Genomic DNA, 22,691 nt, shown 5'->3' with positions numbered 1-22,691 from the left:
TTCATGATAGAAGAGGCAGATATTTCTATTCAGCAATTTCTACCATTTTCCACCCCCTGTATTTTGGTTCTACCAAATGTCAGAAGCAAAGACAAATTTTAGATTAAAAATAAGGGAATTTTTTCTTCCATTATGAAAGAGGCAATTCAAAATGCAGATAAATATTTGTAAACTTGGGAAATATCAGTTCTTACTTAGTATAAATGATCACAGGTTCATTCCTTTTTATATCAGCGTGACTATTTACACTAGTGGAGGATCTACACCGCATCACATCTCAGTATGTGTTAAAGTACAGGACTTCACTCACAGTAATACCATTTTTAATCACCAGCAGTAGACTTAGACAACATTAAACCACTATTTTTAGACTTTACATACTACTACAGTCTACAGCAAAACAAATTAAAAAACAGCTTCAGGCCATTTCTGACAGGAGTCTGTCTTGATTTGATAATAATGTAAAATGAATTGTGGGTTAAGGAAATACTGGGGAAGGCTTGCCACGTCTAAGTGTAAATCACATATATTTTCATATAGACAAATGTTTTCTACATCTGCAATGTCAGATATATCTATGCTTAGAAAATTGACATATCCTGCACTGCAGGAACAAGAATCATAGATAACAAGCTGAATATATAGTGTTAGTATAATGCTGAGAGAAAGAGCAAGGACATGACCCCTGAAGGCACAAGGACAAGAAGAAGAAAAAGCAGCGAAGCGGTGGCACATGCCCATGCAGCAGCGGGGAGACAATGATCCCAATGATCTGTTTAATTCCGCCGCCTAGTTTCCAAACTGATAATGAAAATGTTCAGAAAAAGAATGGCAGGATGTCTGGAAAACATGTTTTATAGAAACAAAGTTACAAAACTGAATGCACTTGGTGAATCCAAGCATAGTTTAGGAGATGACCTTCTTGGCTTGGAGTCAAGGAAACACCGATGTGAAAAAACATCTAATAGTAAGTTATTAAAACCAATTAATCTTCTGATCCTTATACAAACTATGGTAGTATCCTTGACATCAAGGAAGTCTTGATATTATGTGAGTCAGATTAAGTTAGTAGTGGGAGCTTTCTGCGCTGTAGTTTATCCTCAGATAATTTCAGTCAGTGACTGCTCTGATTTGCACTTGTCTGATAAAATATTCAGAAACAGTCCCAACTCAGACTCAAATAAAATTCAGGCTTGGATATGTGGACAAATTATAAATTCCTGAAACTAAACAGTTTAAGGCTGGTTAAGATGAAGAATTAACTCAAAATGAAAGGCAAAAAAAACCCACCATAAACTGTAAAATACTCTGACATTCTTCAAAACTGAAATTCTGTATTTCTATGCACTTAAAAGCAAGAATATGTTTTATTCCTTGCCAGGTCTGCTCTTCTACTTGGAAAACATTTATTCTGTTTCTTGTTTACACTGAATTTAGAATTAACGTGGCTGTTTTTGTTGAGCAAAACCAACCCTGACTTGTAATAGGCATCATTTTATCATGCCGAAATATCTTGTGTAAAAACATAATGTGAACACAGTTCTTGGAATTAAGCTAGTTAATAATTACTATACAAACAGGTCAAGGATCAAAAGTGCCAGCAAAGTCTTGCGAAGTGTCTGTAAATTATGTTCCTAAATTACAATACTGAAAATCAAAGCTACCTCAATATATATAGAATAAGCCTGATATCCACAGGTAAAATATCTCAGTCTCAGTGAACATTTTTCAGAGTAATAGTCAGAATAAATAACTCCAGCAGCCTTCTATAAAATAATACAGTGTTGGCAAAAGTGAAGTATTTCTTAGGTGCAATAATATTTATTTTACATGTTACATAAAACAAGTTATGTTTTCTAAATACTGTAAAAACAAACAGAAAGCCCAACTCACATGCTCCAATCTGGTTTCCTTATGAGTTTGTCATCCTGAAAACCATTTTCCCTAAGAGCACAGGTCAATCACACACACCTGCTGCACCCACCAGCTTCACCCAGACCTCTGCTCATGGGAGGTTCTTTTGCTGTGCTTTAGCTCTTTTCTGCACAATATTATTGAAAACTAAAAATACACGTGTATCTACTAGAAGACCCACCCAGCACCCTCTCCTTCAAATGGCCACTTGTTACCACCACAATTACTGGCGTTTCCAGTTAATCACTAGCATTAGCCTAATTAGCTAAACATGATTCAGGTGTGGCTGTGCCTACTTGTGCTGCAAACACCCATTTGTAGCTTATCACTGAATGAAAAGTGGCTCCAGTCTCTCCCAGCAGTACAGGTTGAGCTTTTTAAGATGCTTAATGTCTCAGTTAATGGATTCAAGAGCAAAACATCAACCTGCTCTTTGACCTGTGAATTATTGTGTGAGCTGCTGGGGTAGGTCGAAGGTTATACCCAGCTTAACTTCTTTGTGTTGCTTAGGTGGCCAAAACTCGGGACATAAACGGCTCAGACTTAAGAGTTTCTAATGCGGATGGCAAATACATCCAGGACTGAGGATACAATCAAACGACAACATTGTGGATTTGCTGAGAACTGAATAGTAGAGTTACTTCAACTTGAATTCTTTTTCAGGTATTTTATTTCTGGAAAAAAAATTGAGGGCATTTATACCATTAAAATACTCACAGAAAATACCATTTAAAACAAAACAAAAACCAGTTTAACTTTTCATCAGAAAACTGGAAGTGGAAAAGGAAGCAGTTCAATGCCACAGACACTATATGACCAGAATTACAAAGCTATTTCTCAGTCCTGAGAAATGAACGGACATCCCACAATCGTGCAGCCAAGTAACACCAGGCATGAAAATTGAATAAATGAGTTGGATGGCTACTCCAACATTACATCAGGTTTTAATGCTTCTTTATTTCTGATAAGAGCAATGTGGAATTCAGCACATTTCACTCAAATGACAAATAGACCTTGTGAATTAAAACTGCGAAAAATTAAAGAAAAAAACATTAGATCTGCGTCTACTTGTTATGGATCTTAGAAAGAATTTCAAAACAAACAAAAAACTCGAGTCCTATCAGCAGCTATAAAAACATGCGATAATAGGCAAAAGTCTCTGCAAAGTGGGAAACACACAGATGTGTAAACAAAGCCGGGCAGAAATGTGTTTCCTTCAGCTGTTTATCAAAGTGTCATTAATTCAGTACTTCGTTTACATATAAAAAGCAGCATACCTTGTGAGTCATGTGATGTTCCTGGCTCTTTCACCTGAAGCTTATCTGACACCAGGGTAAAGAGCAATTGTGGATGTAAGTAGTTTGGCTACTTGGTAGTTGGTTCTTGGCCTGAAAAACAAGAAAGAAGTAGCAAGACAGGAAAATCAGCTTTTGAGGTTAGTCCTTTTTCTGTTTCCCTTTCAGGTGAAAGAGCGTTAAAAACGGGAGGGGTGGAAACACTGATTTGAGCAGACAGGTTAGAATAAATAATCAAATACGTGCTGCTTTCCCTCCCCCCGTTTCTGTGCTAATTTGTTGTCGGTGTCATGGGTCTGACATTTTTAGGGGTAAACGATGAAAGCAGCACTGGGGGGGCTCCAGGTGCTTTGGTGTCCTTTGGTCCTGGACTCTGGACTGTCTGCTCTGTAAAGATTGTCCCTGGCAATGGACCAGAGGAGCTGCCGGGTGCCCAAACCTGCAAATCCCACAGCGTGGGGCTGGGAAAATGAACTGAATTGCACCCGAAGCCTGGAAGATGTTGCTAGATGTACCTTGCCCTGTGCTTTGAGCTGTGCAAAGGATGGAGAAATTGTGTTAAGCTGGAAACTGTGGGTTCTCCTTCTGTGGGAACCTTGAGAGAGAATTAACTATTTACTGATGGCTAAAACCACCCTGTTATCATTTCTTTCTATACTCCTTATTGTTGAAAATGCAAAAATATGCCATAGGCGAATGTTAAATATGTTGCAATACTTTACCACTATATTTTACAGATAAATAATCTCATCTTGGACAACCACAAAGAGGTTACAGACACCTTAGTGTCACACTGGGGGGCACCCAGTGATTCTTGCAACTTGGAAAAGCAAATGCAAGGAGGTTATTTGTACTCAGCTTACATGGGGTCTCCCCTGTGCAAAGGGGACTGATGTAGGAGTTAACAGGAAAAGACATAATATAAAATCTGTCATGGTCAAAGAAATAAATGTCAGCCTTAGAACTGCAAAGTAATATTGGAGTGAGAATTAGCATCAGGTTGAGCAAACTGAATGAGATAAAATTATGCATCAGTGTGGAATGAAACTGCATGTACTCTTTCCTCTTTAAAGTGTTGTCAGGACATCAAGGTGAAATTAAAATGTTTTAAATGTCAGTTGCTTGCATCTCCTGGATCCCACTGGGAACTTTCCAATCATCAAAAATCCAGCCATAATAAATGCACTTAAAATTACACTGCAGTTTGCAGCCGTTTCTCTCTAGCTGACAATGCTGTCAGATGTCTTTTGTGCAAAGCATGCTATAAACAGAAGAAATAGAGCAAACACTTCCCAGCTGATTTCCTGCTAGTCTTGCTTGCACACAACAGTTGGCAATAAGGTTGATACTTCAAAGGTATTTCTCTTGGCACTGCAGATTAGCAAAACCCGGATACTGAAGTTTACCATCGATTGATGGTGCTTTTCCAAAGAGGTGTTTTTTTCTACTGGGATGGCTGTGGACTTTGTGGTCTGGGGAAGCTCCTCCAGCACAAGGCAGTGGTTTGCAGCTGATCCTTGGTCACAGCTCATCAAGGCGCTGCTGATATCCTAGAGCTTTCGCAGTTACAAATTACAGTTATTAATGTTCTGTGGCTGACAGCTCGCTGCTTGAAGCCCAGAGAAGTGGCTGTTCCTTCCTTGGCTTCCTCAGCACACACAAGTTGTGCTCAGCTCCTTCCCTTCTCCCCTGCCTGTTGTATCTCGGATGGCACCTGCAGCAACAAGAGATGGACTGTGGCACAAATGAAGTTAATAGTTAGCTGATATAGTGGTGAGGGCAATGCTGTAGGTAATCAAGCTGATTAACAAGTGTGATCCTGCAGCAGTGGTTAGTTAAATCTTTGCATCCTTCCTGCTGGGATTGATCTCATTGCACAGATTTGCTTGTGGACTGTCAGTGTTTGTGTTCAGGTCTTTGGATCCAGGAGAAGTCAGACTGTGTGGGGCTCCCTGGGCTCTTTGTCTTTTCAAATTTTGTGTAAACATCTCTGCACTTCTACCTTAACTTGCATACTTGTTTTAGCGAGCAAGAGCAGTAAATCGTTGCATTTCTAAGAATTCTGGAAGATAAAGTTCCCAGGTTTTCTTAGTTGTTCAACCTTTAGAAAGTCTTTAATTTCTACACCTGTTTTTCTTTGGCAGAACTATGAGTGTTATACAGCAACTTTCCTTCCATGTTTTTAGAGTGGCTGGTTTTAATTGGGCTGTATTTTCCCCTGAAAATCTTTTCAGTCCATATGGAATTACACAAAGCAGGTTGTTGAAGAGATAAATTATCTGAACAAGTTTCCACGGAGAGGGGGGGTGTGTATTGTGGGTGCGTGCTGTGGGCAGGGAATGCAGTGGTCTCCCATCTCCAGCCAAAGCAGTTTATTTGTACCAAGCAAAAGGGAATAGTTTTGCAAAGCTGCAGTGAGAACAAAAAGAGGAGAAAAAGAACCAGTCTGGGTACCAAACTCCTCCTGTCTCAGGGCAATGCAAAGAGGTGTTGTTCACAGACCATCTAATGATGATGCTGAATTACCACCTCACTTACTAATAACACACAAGGTCTTGATATTCCTGTCTCGCTCCGTGTCTTCTCAGCCCTACTTTGCACAACCTGCCCTACTTTGCACAACCTGCCCTGCTTTTATTTCCTTTGCTGTTTTATCCCTGTTCCCAGAGTTTCTCTGATTCAAGAAGTTATCTTTCCTCATTTTTTTCCCACCCCAAAACAAAGCTGCAAAATAGACGGGGTTGTTGAACCCAGAGGGAAGAACCCAGTGTGCTATAAACCCAGTGAAGAAGGCAGAAGCAATGACTGAATAGCCCAGTGCCCTTCTCTTTCTGTGTAGAATAATTGCTTTTCCAAAAGTATTTATTTCTCTTTTTTTATATCTTGGCTCTATCTCTTTTGATGGACCACTCTCCGCCAGACTGATTTCAAAGAAACAAGATGAAGTTTTAGAACTGTGATAGGCTGGGGAATATAAAGTGCAGATTGTATTTTCAAATAAGCACATCATTCTGCAATGCTGAAAACATTGTGGATTCAGTTTCTTTTTTTCAAATAAGACTGTAATAACACAGTTACCAGCACACAGTTTACTGCTGTTGTTGATGACTTCTGGACCTGAGATAGCGAGCCCTGTACCGGATCAGAGTAGCCAGGGAAACACAGCAGAATAGCTGGAAAGCAGAATTTACATCTCAGAGGACTTCCCAATATTCCTGGTTTTTTGTTTATCTCAAACTATTACGCAAGCTTATTTGGTTTTGTAATGTCAAATCAAACCAAGTCATGCACTCAGGGACAAATGGTAGAATTCAACAGCGCTGGTTAATCTACAATAGTTTCATCGTAGTAGCTGTATGGAAATAAGACATGAAAAATAACATATTGATGTACTTGCTAATAGTGAGGAATATATTTCTTATCCCTTTGCGTCAAGAGTGATGCTTTCAAATAGGGACAGGGTGGACAAGGTTTACTTGAATGATGAGGGGAAAATAAACTCTTTGCTAAACCCAAAAAGCCAGACTGAAACAGGTTGGCTTAGCTTAGAAAAATGACATAGCTGATGCAGTTGTTTCCTTCTTATAAGTTTAACCACACAGAAATATCCAAGTGGGGGAAACATAATAGGAAATTGTAATGCTCATAATACAAATAATTTTGTATACATTTATTCAGGAAATGGGATCAAGATTTATAATCACAAGTGACTGAGATTGTTTAATGTTCTTCTATTAGGAGTAAAGTGGGCAAGATTATGCTAAAAGATTATGCTTAATAAAGTAATGAATTAAATAACAAAATTTCCTGTAACAGAAGAGATTTGGATGTGATGAGTACAAAGTCTTAAGGAATTTTGCTATACAAAAAAAACATGTTGTGAAACAACGTGTTCAAAAGGAAAACAATTGGGCAGAAGCTGAGCGTCTGCTCCAGCAAACAGATGCTTTTGGGATTTTTACAGTTAATAGGCTTTCCAGCTCAATTAAACTGTGTTCTTATCAGCTAAGTATAACACTGAGGAATCTAAAGAAACTGAGATGCTAAATTTCTAACAAAATAAACCAGTACCCTCAGCCTTACCTTAATCCGTGTATTTGAGAACAAGGGGAAGGAAAAGGAGATACTGAAAAAAATTGTAGATGTCCTTAGCAATACATATAGAATTCAGGGGTACTTTCTGAACTCCTTTGTAGGCGGATAGAAACTGTTGATTTCCATCAGTTCCTCCACAGGGACCATTAAGACTTAACAACTGCTAATCTTATACTGAGAATAGAAGGTGAGTGTTTTGTATGAGCCACACACAACCTGAAATAAAATACAGTTGTTGACTTTATTTCTACATGATACTCAAAAGGGAAACTGTACCATATAAGCTGGAGAGGCTTCCAATCACATTTTTAGAAAAAAAACCCTATATTTTAGGTATATAATAGGCATCATTATCCATGATGCAAATGAAAATATTACATAGTCATGTATATCAATACAGGTTGGCGTAAGGCAACTGATTTTTCTGAGATCATCGCTTCATCAACTGACAACGGAAATTAAATGTTCAACTTTGTTTTCTGCCAATTCCTCCTGCCATGATGCCTAATTATGAAATACACCACCAAGACAAGTTTTTGGCTGAACTGACTGTTAATCAATTTATGCTCTGAGTATTCATTGTACTCAGTATTTTTATCTTGATATATGTGCACAGGATAATTGAGTCAGATTTCTCTAATCGTTGTGACCGTGGCAGCTTTTCAGCTTTTGAGATGTTGCACAGTTGAAAGACTTTTCCTGGTTTTGCTGGTGAAAAAAAGGGCAGAATCAGGTGTAAAAAAACTGCTTTTACACTTTTCAAAGGTTTTGCTGCCTCGAAGATATTTCAGTTGTGCTTCTTCAGAATGTTTTCCACATTTCCTGTGCTGTGATTGAAAGTGAATTCAAAATCAGGAGGATGTGAAATAACAGCAAACTTTTCAATTGCACTCTATTTTTTTTTTCTACCGGTCGTCTGCAACACAGTGACCACTTTTGGCTGCTTTTGAAAAATAAGCAGAGATTTTTACTGAGTTCTTGTTTAGATGATGATGATGATTATGATGATTATTAGTAAGATTTAAACAACCATCTCTGAATCCATTAGTGTCTGTGTTGGTAGACTCATGAATCTTCATCTGCATGAAACTTCATCTACCATTTCTTCCTATGGGGAGAGGCTGAGGGAGCTGGGCTTGTTTAGTCTGGAGAAGAGGAGGCTTAGAGGTGAGCTCAGCACTCTCTAGAACTACCTGAAGGGAAGTTCTAGCCAGGTGGGGATTGGGCTCTTCTCCCAGGCAGTCAGCAATAGGACAAGGGGGCATGGGCTTCAACTCTGCCAGGGGACATTTAGGCTGGAGATTAGAAAACAATTGTTTGCAGAGAGAGTGGTCAGGCATTGGAATGGCTGCCCAGGGAGGTGCTGGACTCACCGGCCCTGGAGGTTTTTAAACTGAGCTTGGACATGACACTTAGTGCCATGATCTAGTCAATAGACTGGAGTTGGACCAAGGGTTAGACTTGATGATCTCAGAGGTCTTTTCCAATCCAGTCCATTCTGTGATTCCAGTTGGCTACACTTACTGGAAAATGAAATCTATACTGTTTAATTGCATGCTGAACATCTGCATACATCCATGATATAATGTAAACCTTTAAGATGGAGTTTACTTGAAATTTTTGGTACTGAATGCTATTCATTCAGACATAATACCAATGATTTCCACAGAAGCAGCATGGTTCCCACATTTTTTTCAATATACAAGGGAAAAATAAATTTTATCTACTTTGAAGAGCTCCAGACTTACTGGCTGGTTTAAAAGAAAAGAAATGTCTTTGTTCTGATTTATGAGCAATCACAAGTAACACAGACTCTCCCCTTGGGATATTTCTACTGAAGTGTAACCACATTGAGATCAAGTTTCCTCTGATAGTCTTGTGGGTGCTGTTACAATTAAAACGCACATACTTGGGAGCCCGATACAAAGTGAGCAAACAGGAGTATTTGTTGCAATAGAGAAGTGGAGATTATTTGCTGGGTAAGCCAGTACTTTTTTGCATTATGCCAGGGATTTAGAGTTACAAAAATCAGTCCCAGCAGTAAGACTTGAAGCACTCTGTATTAACCTCTCTGTATGTCAACAATTAGATCTTTCTTCTTTGTTTTCTATATTTTATGAATAGGTTTTAATCTGTGGCCTAAATTTACCTTTTACCCTGTAGTTTTTAAATTTCCATAGGAGGCTTTGGTGATGGGTTGTGTCATAAGCCTTCTAAAATGACAATTGAATGACCTCTTTAGGTTTGCTTTTAACCTTTTTGTTGGCATTGAACAGATCTGTGGGGCAAGATTTTTAACCTTTCCAAGGAGGAGGGATTTTTCCCTATTTCCTGACTTTGTAAATGTTCTGGACTTTTATATTCACATTTTTCACCTCTTCTAAAACATTGGGCTTGACATAGTAGTGGTTGCTTCTCAATAATTCAGACAGAAGAAAATCTGCAACATACAATTACCTGACTTCTGACACATTCACATACAATTACCTGACTTCTGACACATTCACATCCTAACTAAACAGAGGTACAGAAGCATTCTATAATAGTGCTACTGTGATTTTCAATAGCTAAAAATCTGGTTGCATCCTTTGGGAGACTATTTTAGGGCAGAAAATGACTGTGCAGAACATCATCTGCAACTCCGGTGTGATCCACAAGCCAGGATGGTACCAGGTCCCCACTGGGAGCTTAATAACCTGAGTTGTATTTCTCGTGTTGGATGATTCCTGATCCAGTGTATTCCCACTGAGGTGAGTTAAAGGAGTCTTTGCCCCTCTTCTTTTTAAGCACAGCTAAAAGCTGTTTTTCTGGAGTACTTTGAGGGCAGACACAAGACTGTAGGTGTTGCATCCATCAAAGGCAAAGCACAGAACATGGAGAAGCTGCTCCAGCACCAAGCAAAAAGTTGAAGAGGAGCTAGAGAATTATCCCAAAAGGTTTGACTATGTATTATCTTCTAAATATTCCCAAATATTTAATTACATAGGAGTTAAAATTAAATTAAATAATCTCTGAGTTGTTCTACCTACGTTTAAAGACTTGAGATCCTGGTTTTGGTTCTGTGGGTTTTTTGGTAATTTACAGGGGGAGTGTAGGAAAGATTTATATCATCTCCCTCTGATAATCAAGGTTTATACCTCCACTTCTTATATTAATTTGAAGAGTATGAAATTAACTGTCTTTTTACAGGGTAAGAAAAATGAGGAATTCTTGTGGGGTGGTCCTGTCTCTCATGTCCCAAACTCCTAAAACAGATCTTACCTAATTATCTAGTTTTATGAGGGAAAGTATCAGGATCCAGCTTTGAATCTTGGCCCAGTTTTCTTTATACTACTTGGTGTACAACTAGCCGGTGGTGACCTCAGAAGCAAACTGAAAGCAACAGTTTTTCCAGGGCTCATGTACTTATGCAATGGATCTTGTCGCCAGATGTTCCGGATGCAAAATGTTTACAAGGTCACAAAAAGTTCCTGAACAAATTTAAGGAAGAAAAACCTCTGGGTGGCCATAAGATACAAAAATATCACCTCTGACTGAGGCTCATTTTTTGCTGGCTGGAAAGTTTTACTTTTGTCATTATATGTTTAACCTGTTCTTCCACTTTACTTTTGCAAACTTCCCTGACATTTGTTGGTCTACATTTGGTCTCACTCAGCATGAGGATTCTTATGCATTCTTCTTACGTAGCAGTTCTGTTATTTAACGGAAGATGTTATTACTTCTCTGCAGGTAACATATTTCTTTAGTCATACATAGTGGAAAAGTAATTTTGAGTCGCATCACTGATGTGATCAATCCTGTAGAAAAAGGTCTATCTGTTCTTTTTAGCGGTGATTTACTTAGAAATTCTGTAATGGGGAACCTGAAAGAATTAAATCTATTTAGAAATCAGCAAGAAAAGAAAAAGCTCAAGTATAAAAGGGTAATCTGACAGATATTCTGAAAAAATTACAGTTTAGTCCAAAATGCCAGAGGTGCTTATAAGGTTCAAAGGGTTAGTCATGCAAGCAGCATTGAGATTCCAACTTCAAACAAACCTGGTGTCCAGCATCTTCATCAATCTCTGCTTATTCAAGGCATCCTCTGAGCTCTCTCCTCAGTACACTCCTGATTTTTGAAGCAGTAAATAATTCTGAAAAACTGAAACAGTCTGTGTAGGTGGGGGGAGACGCAATAGTGAAAATAAGCTGCAGTGATAAACATTAATAGATCATTTACTGGAAACTGTACTGAGTGCAACATCAACTCCTGGATCAGCTTTGCAGTTTGCATCCTGAGTCTGTGCAGATGGGTTATTTATTTTTATACCTGAATTCCACAGCCAGCAAACACTGCCAGTGGTTTCCAAAGTGAGACAAAGTCCTGTGGAAAATCCTGAGCTGTAAAATCAAAAGGAAAATGAGTCTGAGGCTTGTTTTCTTTCTGGTTTTCTGGGATTTTAGGGTCTTTCCAGCCGAAGAACAGCCATGGGATGAGCACAGTAACGTAGCTCTGTGGTGATGTGTGTTGCTTAAGGGCAACAGCACAACCTGGTGGTTTATGGTTATTCTAATGCCTCACATCAAGTATCTGCACAAGAAAACAGAGGACTTTCCCTTCCCCAGAAACCAGTTTATCGCCTGTAGAGAACTGATCCTGTTTTTCATTAAATCATTTGTAAAATACTGTTTTACCTGAGGTTTTCAGAATAAGTAGAAAAGATTAGGTTGCAGGGACGTATGCAAAAATATAAATTAACAGGTCTCTTCCTTTCCAGCACATATGATTCTGAAACCTCGAGGCAGCGCTATGATGAGCCATTTCATGTGTTTTTGTGCTGGATGTGTCTGAATTTTTGTTCTAAGGTAATAGCTAGAAGCGTATAACTAAAAAGAAAAGCTTGCAATATGCACTATGCAAAAGCTGGAGAAAAAAGACAAAAGGAATGTGTGTGCAGCAAAAAATACAAGTTTGTCTTGTTTGCTTTTTCTATTATGATGAAGCCAAGCAAAGTATATAATGCATTTACATAGGCTGAGTATTCAAACAGAAATAATAATATTTATTCTCTTTTTTTCTGTGTCTTCAGGGGATGTGATGTTGGTCAGAGTGTCTCTTCTGATGTGGCAGTGAAATGAAAAGGGTGCCGAATGTGCTCAGATAGAATGTTCAAATAAAGTTAATTACATTTTCTGTTTTGCCTGATTCTGAAGGATGGGCTATGTTATTACTAGTGAAGCAGCTGGCACTGGTGCGGTTGCTGAACAAAACTCTTGCAAACTACATATTCAGTTCATTTACTGATTGTACAGAATGGGCCAAAAGCCACTAGATGTAACTAGAAAGACAGTGCTAGTCCAATGCTGAGGCTGGTCCTGAGACTGTGCAAGTATTTATTCTTCAGGCGGTGTCAAAACAGAGACTCCTCACTCCTGCTTAACTTGATAGAAAGAACCTTTCATTCCAACTTGCATGGGTTTGCACCTGAGGGAAAAGGTGTCTAAATAGCTGCTTACCAAGGCACTGAAAGGCTGAAGTGCTCTGAACCAAAAAGTAGCATTATTTTTATGTAATGAAGATTATTATATGTAATATAGATTCTTTACTTGTCATCACAAGTAAATGCTGAGGTTTCTCATTGCTGCATGTTTGTAGTTTAGTCCTGTTAATGGCTGTATGACTTACAAACCTGGTCCAAGAAAACACTTTAGTTCACATGGAAGTATGAACAGCACATTTAAATTTACACTTAAGTTTCATTTATTGTAATGTATTTTAATATATATGAACTGTAAAGTGTGCTGAAGTTTACAAAAATACTTATTATTCTGCTTTAGTTTATTATGGAGGAAATAATTTGTTACATAAATAGGATAAAACACTCCAAAGACCAGTGAAGATATTTTTGAGGAGCTGTACAAACAGCTTTGGAAAAGGGAAGAGCAGGAAAAAGAAAGAAAGAATTGTTTTCCTTTCCTTGAGTGCTGAATTAGAGGATAAAATGGTCAAAGACTAAATCCTGTTGCTCACAACCTTCCCCTATAGTCCACTGAACCACAGGCAGGTGATGTGATACTGGAGCAGATAGCGCTGATGGGACTGGTCCTCTACTCTGCATCTGCTAATGCTTGCTGAAGTTATGCCATATTTTAATATTAACCAAAAATTTGTCAGCAGCAACTTAATATACTGCTTGGGGACATCTGCCAGTCTTGAAAATGGGTACCAAACACCCCCTCAGAGAACAAGCATGTACCCAGTTGTCATGCTTGGGTGAAAACAACTTCTTGGTCTCTTCTCCCAGGCAGTCAGCAATAGGACAAGGGGCCATGGGCTTCAACTCTGCCAGGGGAAATTTAGGCTGGAGATTAGAAAGCAATTCTTTGCAGAGAGAGTGGTCAGGCATTGGAATGGCTGCCTAGGGAGGTGCTGGACTCACTGGCCCTGAAGGTTTTTAAACTGAGCTTGGACATGGCACTTAGTGCCATGATCTAGTCAATGGACTGGAGCTGGACCAAGGGTTGGACTTGATGATCTCTGAGGTCTTTTCCAACCCAGTCGATTCTGTGATTCTTTTTCCCATGTGAAATGGAGGGAACAGAGAAGGGTCCATATTGTTTCCACAGTGCCATTCGTGCCACCACAGTGAGAGCTGGATCAGTGTTTACAGTACATTTAGAGGGTGAATCATCTTTTACTCAGAGGAGTAACAATTCTGTAGTAAAAGCTTAATGTGTTCCCATATGTGTCCACCAAATTGTATTCTCATTGCTACAAATTTCATGTTAAATTATTTAGGTCAGCTTAAATTTGGAAAGCAACAAAATAAACACCATTTTTGGCTCATTTACATGTCTGTGATTATTGTAAAAAGGGTTTGCTTCCTAAATTAAAGTGATGCAAGCAGTCTGCCAGGAAAATGAGCAAAGATATTTTTTGTTATATTTTTGAAAAGCTGGCTGTAACAGTCATTAATCTAAGAATATGTAGGCACGTGGAAAATGAAAATTCTGATTTATTTTAGAGTACACTGGATCTGTGGATGCCCATGTTTGAAATGTCATAATTTTCCTTTGAGCTAAATAAGAGTCTTTGCCTAATGGTTTTATTATATACTGTTGCACACATGGGGAGGACTCTTTGGTACCATACATCTTCAGAGCGCTTAGGGTTCAGTATATCAATACCTGTGATCCGGTGATTAAGAACCGCCTAATGGCATGCATTGTCAGGATACAGAGTATCGCATTAGAAGTCATTAATAGCTCTATCCTGTGCACAGACGTGATGTAATATAGCAGCTGTCTGGTGGGGAAACTCTCAAGGCATCCTGGCTGAGGTGGACAGGGTAATAACTGCTGTGGACAACGCTTGAGCCCTTCCTGCTCCAGCACTACAGTAATGCCAGGCATGTTCTATATAGTGCTAAAAATCCACGTGTTAATTGCTCGATTTTTACTGATGTTATCTTGTATTCCATGCCAAATATCTATAGAAACTGAGTTAACGTGAGCAAAGCTGAGGCTTATTCCATGTGACTTGGAGGCACCATGGGGACAACAGGAGCTAGCAAGCAGATGCTTGAACTCCAAGTCTGGATGAATTGTCCTCAGTGCCTGCCCTCAGTCTACCTCTTCTTTTTACTGCTGCTGAGATGCCAAGTCTTGTCAAAGACTCCAGACTTCATTTCTGGCTGACCCTGTCTCAGTCAAACACCTCTGTGTTCTTCAGTGCATGGGAAGGAGATTCCCACAAGCTCTTCCCCACAACTTTGTCACCTTCTGTTGTCTGACATTCATGTGGGTATTTGCTTTATGTGCTGACAAATGTTGCTTTGTGGCTTTCAGTGTGTGTCCGTCTTTCTGCTTTCATCAGTTGCCACTTACCTTAAATTGAAAGGTGGTTTTGTTTGTTTTCACTAAGGCTGCTCATAGCTCATCTGCTTGCATATCCCATTACATGAAAAGTCCTGATCGTGACTGAAACTCCAGGCATGGAGTTTGCTCTGTGTAAATATGCAATAAATTTTCCCTACAGTAACTTCAAAGAGATCTTGATAAATATCTTTAACCAAGTAATGAGGCAGAGGTGACACTGGTTTCTGAAGTGCCACAAATCTGTAAATGAAAGTTGTTTTTTGGATGTTTCCTATGACAAATGCTGGTTATCACCACTGAATTGGGCATTTGCTGCAGTGTTGCTACCATCTCCAGCAGATATTTGGTGTTATCTTACACTCGGTGACTCTCACATCCATTATTCAAGTGAGGTTGTTGGCTTTAGCAGGGTGTATTTTCCCCTATAGCGATCTTTGGGTGAGGAGGAAGAGGCAATCTGTCTGGCTTTGTCTTTTTATTGAATAAATAGCTGTTGAGATGAAAGAAGAAATTATGTGGACTCTGCGTATGTAAAAGAAATGGTTAAGAGGGAAAATCTCTGCTTAATACACATAAACCCTCAGCCCTTTGATAGCTTGTCCCATGGCTATCCCATATCCAGAATGCCAGAGGTACCAAAAGACAAGCTCAAAAATCCCTCCAACTGCTTATGGAGGGGCTGTCCCCATGTTTAACGTGGATTGTTCAAGGGTAAAAAGTTCTTGGTCCTCAGAACAGACACCAAAGCCCATGTAACCAGAGCTTGGAGCTACTTATTTGTATTGATTCTATTGACTCTTTCTTTGATCATCCAAAATAAATGCTTATTTTTATTTCCTCTGGCTCCTTTCTGAAGGCCGGTAGGTACTGGTTGTGCACGGTCCCATCTTCTGCTTGCTGACCAGATGGTCTTCGGGTTTGTTTGCAGGGATGATTTGGACATTTCTGGGTGAGCATATTGGCACAGGGAGGTGCCCATGGCAGGCAGGGCAGCCTGGTGAAAGCAACAGAGCCAGTTCTGAGGATCCAGTGGTGTACACACACTGCAGGGCTTCTTTCTTTTTCCCGTTCCCAGTTTGTCTAAGTTCTAGACTGGTCCCATAGACTGAATTAGGTGCTTAGCCCAAACTAAATCCCTGGGGTCCAGGCACCCATCGCTGAAACATCTGTCTCAGCATTAGCTTAAAATCATTTGCATGGTGACACACTGGCATCACTTAAACCCAAAAGGACAATAATTTGGGAAGAATAGAAAAGAGCTGGATCCACTCACTTACATTCCCTTTGGTCAAACATCTTGTTTTCTGTCTGTTCTGGTATAATTAACTCAGAAACATTTGATAAATTTTCCTCTTTGCCCATCTTCTCTTGAAATAGCTTCCAGGATTCCTCTGATTCAGCTCCTTTTCCTGTTTCATGCACCAATACTTAATTATACAGATTTTCACTGATTGTTTTCCTTATTTTATTTTGCTGTTTTATGCCTGCTGTTAGCATTTATTAGAAAAACTATTCGTTTTATTTTTTTATGCTCTGTGTGTAAGAACATTACTGCACATTTTTTTGGAAACATTGCAAATAGCTGACTTAAAATTGAGGGAGTGGAATAAAAGGAGGAGGAGAGAAAAGGCAGCATAGGAGTGTTAGCAAGTTGCCTTTCACTTTTACATGGTTAAATCCTAAACACTGTTAAATGCTCTTTCACAGAGGAGGACAGTTCATATTTGATATAAGTACAAGTGTGCTTAATCAGAAAGGCAACACCACAGGCACTCGCATTTCTTTGTGCAACATTCAAAACCTTTGAGGTTTTCATCAGCTGGGGATGGGATTTATTTTTATTTATTTGTTTTCATGAACACAAAAATTAAAATCACTTGAATGTTTTCACTGAGCAAGTGTTAGCGTTTCACTTTATTCCTCCAGCGACACTGGGAAATAGACTGACATTTGATTAAAACTGTGCTTATGCAGGATAGGTACCAAAAGGCAAATCCTATAAAACTAAAACTCACTTGGCAGCACCTGCCTGTGGGTTTTTTCCCACTTCAAGTGAGTTGCTACTTCGACCAAAATGAAGGCATAGGGTTCTGTGCCCTCTTATTCTGCCTGTGCCTTCTAACTCCATTTCCAGACCAAATCCTCACTACAACATTTATTATGGTTAATTATTGTGCACAAATGATTCACAGCTGTGGTGGTGGCTCCTGGCAGCTCTTGGACTTGCTTCTGTGAAGTGGTTTTCCTTCCCCATGGTGTATCTACCAGCTCCGGAACCCAGGAGAATTCTGCAGTAACTTCTTTTGATGATTGCCTGTGGTGACTTTTAGAAAATGCAGCCTCTAAATCCCACGGGCTGACTTCTGTTTACTGTGGAAAATGGGTGGAAATACAGCTTTTATGCCAGATTAGCATCAAAAATGTCTTCAATTTTTAATAATACATTGAGAGAGAACCTACCACACTGCAGCCATAAAACTGTGGGGTTTCAAACAAACCAAGAAAAACAGTGTTTGCAGGTTCTGGGTGTCTGAATGCAATTCAGTTTTCCTTATGATCTTGGGCACATCTTTTAATTTCCCCACATCCCTGGGTTTGATAACTTAAATAGAAAGTCTTTCAGGTTACAGACCATTGTTGTACTGAATCTTCCTTCAGGCAAAAGTGAGAGAATGAGTGGAGAGTCCTAACATTCCTGCTAAAAATTCCTCTTGTCCCCAGCTGGGGTCCAGCAGGTCTACCCGTGGTGCTTGTGTTTGTCCATGCTCTGAAGTTTTCCTTTCCTGTGTCAACCTGCTGCAACCCCTGCTAAGGGAAAATACACTTATGGGTTGTTTTTAAAATGCTGCTACATGGTAAGGTGAAAGGGACTGGGAAAAGTCAGTGTTGTTTTGGGCTTGTATGATCTCCTTGATGCAAAAAACAAAACAAAAACCAACTAAGCAAACAAAACACCAAAACAACCCAAAAATAAGAAAAGGTGAGTTTATGGGGTGGATATATCCGTCAGGAATCTGGGTAGGGCAAAATAATAATGAGCAGAATATATTGCCAATAGACTAGTGAAAATTACTGATGAATAATAATTCTACCCTTTTATAAAATAATGTTTCTAATAGTTGTACTTTATCAATGTTTTAAGGACACTGTTGGAATCAAAATGCCACCAATATTTTGACTTGTATCCTTGAACTTCATATTAAATACCGTATTTTGAACATCATACTACCTTTAAGTTAATATTATGTACTTAATATATAGACATATAGTAAGACCTGACTCTACCACTAAACCACCTGTTCTGACATCTATTTCAAGCAGCTGGCAGTGTGATGAATTACCTGATATTCACCAGTCACAGAATCTTCCTAAATGAAGTTGCACAGATGTTTGTAATGAGATTTTTCATGACAAACACCTAATTATTTCCACTAAAATCCATAGTTGTGACATGTACAGGTGCTGTGACCCACTTATTGGCAAGTGGACTAGGGCATGGTGAACTTACTTCCTCTATAACTTCCCACCTGCAGGTCCCAGCAGGTCCTGGTGTGAGGCTCAATTCCTTCCCTCCTATTTCCAACACGCTGGATGAAACTGAAATCTGAAAACTGTAGTGGCTTAAGTTAAACCTCTGAACATCTCTACAGTATTTTTCGTTAGACGTGTGTATGTCTCTTGTGGGTGCGGAAATTGAAAGATGTGGGATCATATTAATGATAAGGCCTAAGATAAATAATGAGATTTGGAAGAATAAGGAAGAGCTTATAGATGTAAATTCTACTTAACAGATTCAAATGAGCTCATTTATCCATCAGACTTCTTAGTTATTCACAGAGGTTTGGGTATGAGAGGACATATTATTATTGTTGTAAACTTCACACTGCAAGCAAGCTTGGTTATTCAGGTATCTTTACATAATTTTAAACAATTAGAGCTTTACTATCCATAAGAAAAAAAGAGAAACAGAAAGGGAAAACAGTTATATTGTCAATTAATTTATCTTCTGCAGAAATCTGCAAAACCTAACTTAAATTAGCTTTATCATGCTTACACAAGATTTCAGCTCTTTGCTGACACTCCAGTTTTGCTTGTTTTCTTACAAGCTAAGCACCAGGCTATAATAATGTCATGCAAGACATATTGTGTATACATTAATCACTTTTTTTATTTCCTTTATTGAATCTGATCCCTATATGAGACAAAATACTGAGCTATGTAAGAGTACCATAAGGAATTAGGAGCATGTGAACATTCAAAAGAAATAATAATAATGATAACTTCATCTTTTAATTGCTTATGTTTTCTTATTGACTCTGATTTCTACAAAAATTTTCTAAAAGTACAGGCCATAATTGTGCTAATAAAGAGGAAATTATACCAAACTATAATTAGAGTAATGAGGAAAAAGGTACAGTGGATCATAACTGAATCAATAAGAAGAAAATATAATCATGTTTAATGGCTTATATGAGTGTAAGTGTCTTCTGTATATTTAACAAATCTGCATCCATTTTCATGGTATGTATCTAAGATACCTTTCTTAATGTTATCAAATTATCCTTCAGATGTATTGTTGGGAACTTCTGCTAGTCCTGGAAGCTCCTCTGGACTGAGGCTGGTTTGAAAAATCAGCATAACAACAGAATTTCAAATGGGTTTGACCACCAGCTACCATCTTCTGGAGTGACACTTAAATTCTCTCCAAGGTTTGTTCAGGGTGTCCCTGTTTTACATTCATAGGTGTACACAGGTGTTGTGTGCAGTATCAAGTATGAGATTTGCAAAACAAATACAGAAAGAGGAGAAAGGTGTCACCCTTCAAGGCCACTGTATTTGAGTAAGTACCGTGGAAAGATGCTCGGCAAGCGGGGTATCCTCAAAAGTAAAGGCAGTGATTTATTTCCTGATGTACACGGTAGAATAATGTGAATGAAAGCCCCAAAGCTGAGCATCAGTAGTTTCTTGCTGCTGCCGAGATTCTGTCATCTGTGGTTTTTACCTGAAAATTTCACAGCTTGCAGCTTTGGTGTTTTTCTCTCAGAGTCCTTGAACTGCAAACTGTCCCCATCTCAGCAATCTTACCCCTGTCTGCAATTTCACCTTTTGTGCCTCGTACAGCTTGAGTTTACATGTTTTCTTCACAGCTTTTTCTCACACCATAGCAGTTTTCTCAGAGGTTCAAGCCAAGGTCACACAGATGCTCAGCATGGAAACTCAGCCTGGGATCAGAGATGGCTGAACCCCCTGAGGAAGCTTAAGGCTGGAGTTGAAACAAAACCTCCCCACATTTTCATACGAATGGCATTTTATATAGTTTAGCTATAATTTGCCTTTTGATATTCCTCTCAGCAATTAAACAAATAAGAATGTTCACTACTTTTGCATACCATTATCATGTAAATATTTCCTCATGCATGCACACTTCATATGGGATATTCTTTACTGTGAAGTGACATTTGCAAAGCTTTTCAGACCAGTTATCTTTACAGGAGCCCAGGTGCTTGTTCTGAGGCTGTAAATGGCTTGGAAGGACAGGGTCAAATTTGGTGAATGGGTCACTCCATGTGTTAATAGACCTTGAAAGCTCAGAGGGCACCTTGGGAGAGAGGAATATGTTTTCCACTAGAAATATCTGAGATACGCCTTTTCCCAAACACTTTTGTTGCTCATAAGTTTCTCAGCTCTGTTAGGTAAGTCTTGAAGATAACCCAGTATATGAATAATTTAGGACATTAATAAGTGTAAACATCTGCATATGCTTAAATAATACCCTGAAGGGCAGTTTAATAATGAACAAAATCATAACAGAATTGTTTAATATTTCTATAATGCATAGTATTTAAACTCTCTAAGCTTCTTAGCCCACTAAATGCCAGTGTTTCCTAGAGCTGGCCTTTGGTTTCATTTCTTAAGAGACTGAGACATCTCTCTTAACAAAATTCTTATGTCAGTGTGAGATCTGTTTCATATGTACACATTAAATAATGAAAAGACACTTTTCTCTTTGGTGATTTTTAAGAACATTGCCTTAAATAAAAAATTGTATGGCCTCAAAAGAAAAATAAGTATTATAAATAGGTAGCTAGATGGACAGACATTTAAAAATACCAGTATATCTACATCTATATGTGTATGTATAACAGCTCTTATATATACACATACATACATACCTCTGTACCTCCTTACAATCTCCCAAAGAAAACTGAGAAAATGTCCACTCTACACAGAATTACTAAAGGCATTAGGTGTATTTAATCTCTAAATTTCTTGCAGGCATTTTTAGTAAGCTAAGTAATAAGTAAAATAAGTGTTTCCTCTCACAGCACACAGTTATGAACCTTTAATTTATATGTTAATTTTTTAATTAAAGGAAAAATTATAGAAGAGGGCCTAGTTTTCTCAAAAAGTACAGCATAATAGCCTAAGATTAGACAAAAGTATAATAGTTGAGAAGTATAATGGTCTAAACAGTCTGTTCTAATGCCCCCTTTCCCTGAAGGCTTCCAAGTAGCCCCAAGGCTGTACTTGGTGTTTCCTACCACCCAAGATAAACTGAGAGAGTTTATTCACTTACCAAGTGTCACCTTGTCAGGGTCCACAGAAATGCTCCACATTTCATATTTATTAAGTGTACCTGACCCAGAGGAGGCTGTTTTGGGTGTCTTGGACACGGTCAAAGGGAGCAGAGAGGGGTGGTGGTGGCAGCAGATGTAGGACAACACAGGCAATGCTGGAAAATGCCACAAACATTTTTAGTGGTTTGAGTCTCCTGCTGTTTCCCTACTGCTGAAGGTAGTGATGAGGGTTGAGATTACAACGGTTTGTCATAAGCATCAGATAAACCCTATTTAAATAGGGTTTTAAATAGCTTATAATTCATTTCTCTAATGTCATGGAAATGAAGCAAATACATGTCACCTGGCCATGTTTCCAAAAGTATTTGAGGCATTAGACAAAATCAATGAATACACACGTCAGAACATTGCAAACTGCCTTAATTTAAAGAGCACAACTTAACATTTCCTGTAGGAAACTGCACTTGGAAAGTTTTGGTCAGCAAGAGTTGCCACTGGAGTTGATTCTGAATTAATCCCACTCAGTTATTAAATATTTTTATTCACATTACAAGCATAACAATCTTGGCTAAGAATTCTGAGTTCCCAACTAGCAACTCTATTGAACACATTAATACTAAAAGTGTAGGGGTTTAAAACCTGGTTTAGTTTTAAACTAGGACATGTTCTCTCCAGTGGATTAGTCCCTGCAAATGTACCTTTCAAACGTCTGATCCTAAAGGTAGACTGCAAAATCACTGGGAAAAACTAAATGACCACGCTTTCTCAAGCTTTTCTCTATTAAAACACTATTTCACATGCTAGCTTTAAAAAATCATTGGTAGACCATGTTAAGGTCTATAAACTTCATACTTTTTATTTCTGTTTTATTCTTCTTCTATGCATTGCCAAATATTGCTTTTGTGTAATTGAAACAGAGCTGGAGTTTGATTATTAAGCAGAGAGGAAGTAAT

At 38.6% G+C, this 22,691-nt stretch overlaps 1 protein-coding gene and 1 long non-coding RNA gene across 5 annotated transcripts in view; one reads left to right on the top strand and one right to left on the bottom strand.

The window, feature by feature from the left end:
- LOC102095601 (uncharacterized) overlaps positions 1-12,849 on the bottom strand; it is a 36,083-nt gene extending 23,234 nt beyond the window's left edge. Inside the window, exons 1-2 of one of the 3 annotated variants that reach the window (XR_010474602.1) lie at positions 11,342-12,849; positions 3,192-3,302 (exon numbers count right to left, since the gene is read on the bottom strand). This is a non-coding gene — a long non-coding RNA (uncharacterized LOC102095601). Of the gene's footprint in view, positions 1-1,893; positions 2,374-3,191; positions 3,303-11,341 lie in introns of those variants that run through there. The other 2 variants (XR_010474601.1, XR_010474603.1) reach the window with 2 other exon arrangements.
- BCHE (butyrylcholinesterase) overlaps positions 1-22,691 on the top strand; it is a 79,810-nt gene that overhangs the window by 24,220 nt on the left and 32,899 nt on the right. The window contains exon 1 of one of the 2 annotated variants that reach the window (XM_005512957.3): positions 3,214-3,349. The exons of the other annotated variant lie outside the window; for it this stretch is intronic. The gene's annotated coding sequence lies outside the window, so the exon portion shown is untranslated. Of the gene's footprint in view, positions 1-3,213; positions 3,350-22,691 lie in introns of those variants that run through there. 2 annotated transcript variants of the gene reach the window in all.

Source organism: Columba livia, chromosome 9 (assembly GCF_036013475.1).
Source record: "Columba livia isolate bColLiv1 breed racing homer chromosome 9, bColLiv1.pat.W.v2, whole genome shotgun sequence".
In the NCBI taxonomy this organism is placed as follows: domain Eukaryota; kingdom Metazoa; phylum Chordata; class Aves; order Columbiformes; family Columbidae; genus Columba; species Columba livia.
Note: the sequence above shows the minus strand (reverse complement) of the source record. Positions and strands in the feature narration are given on the sequence as shown.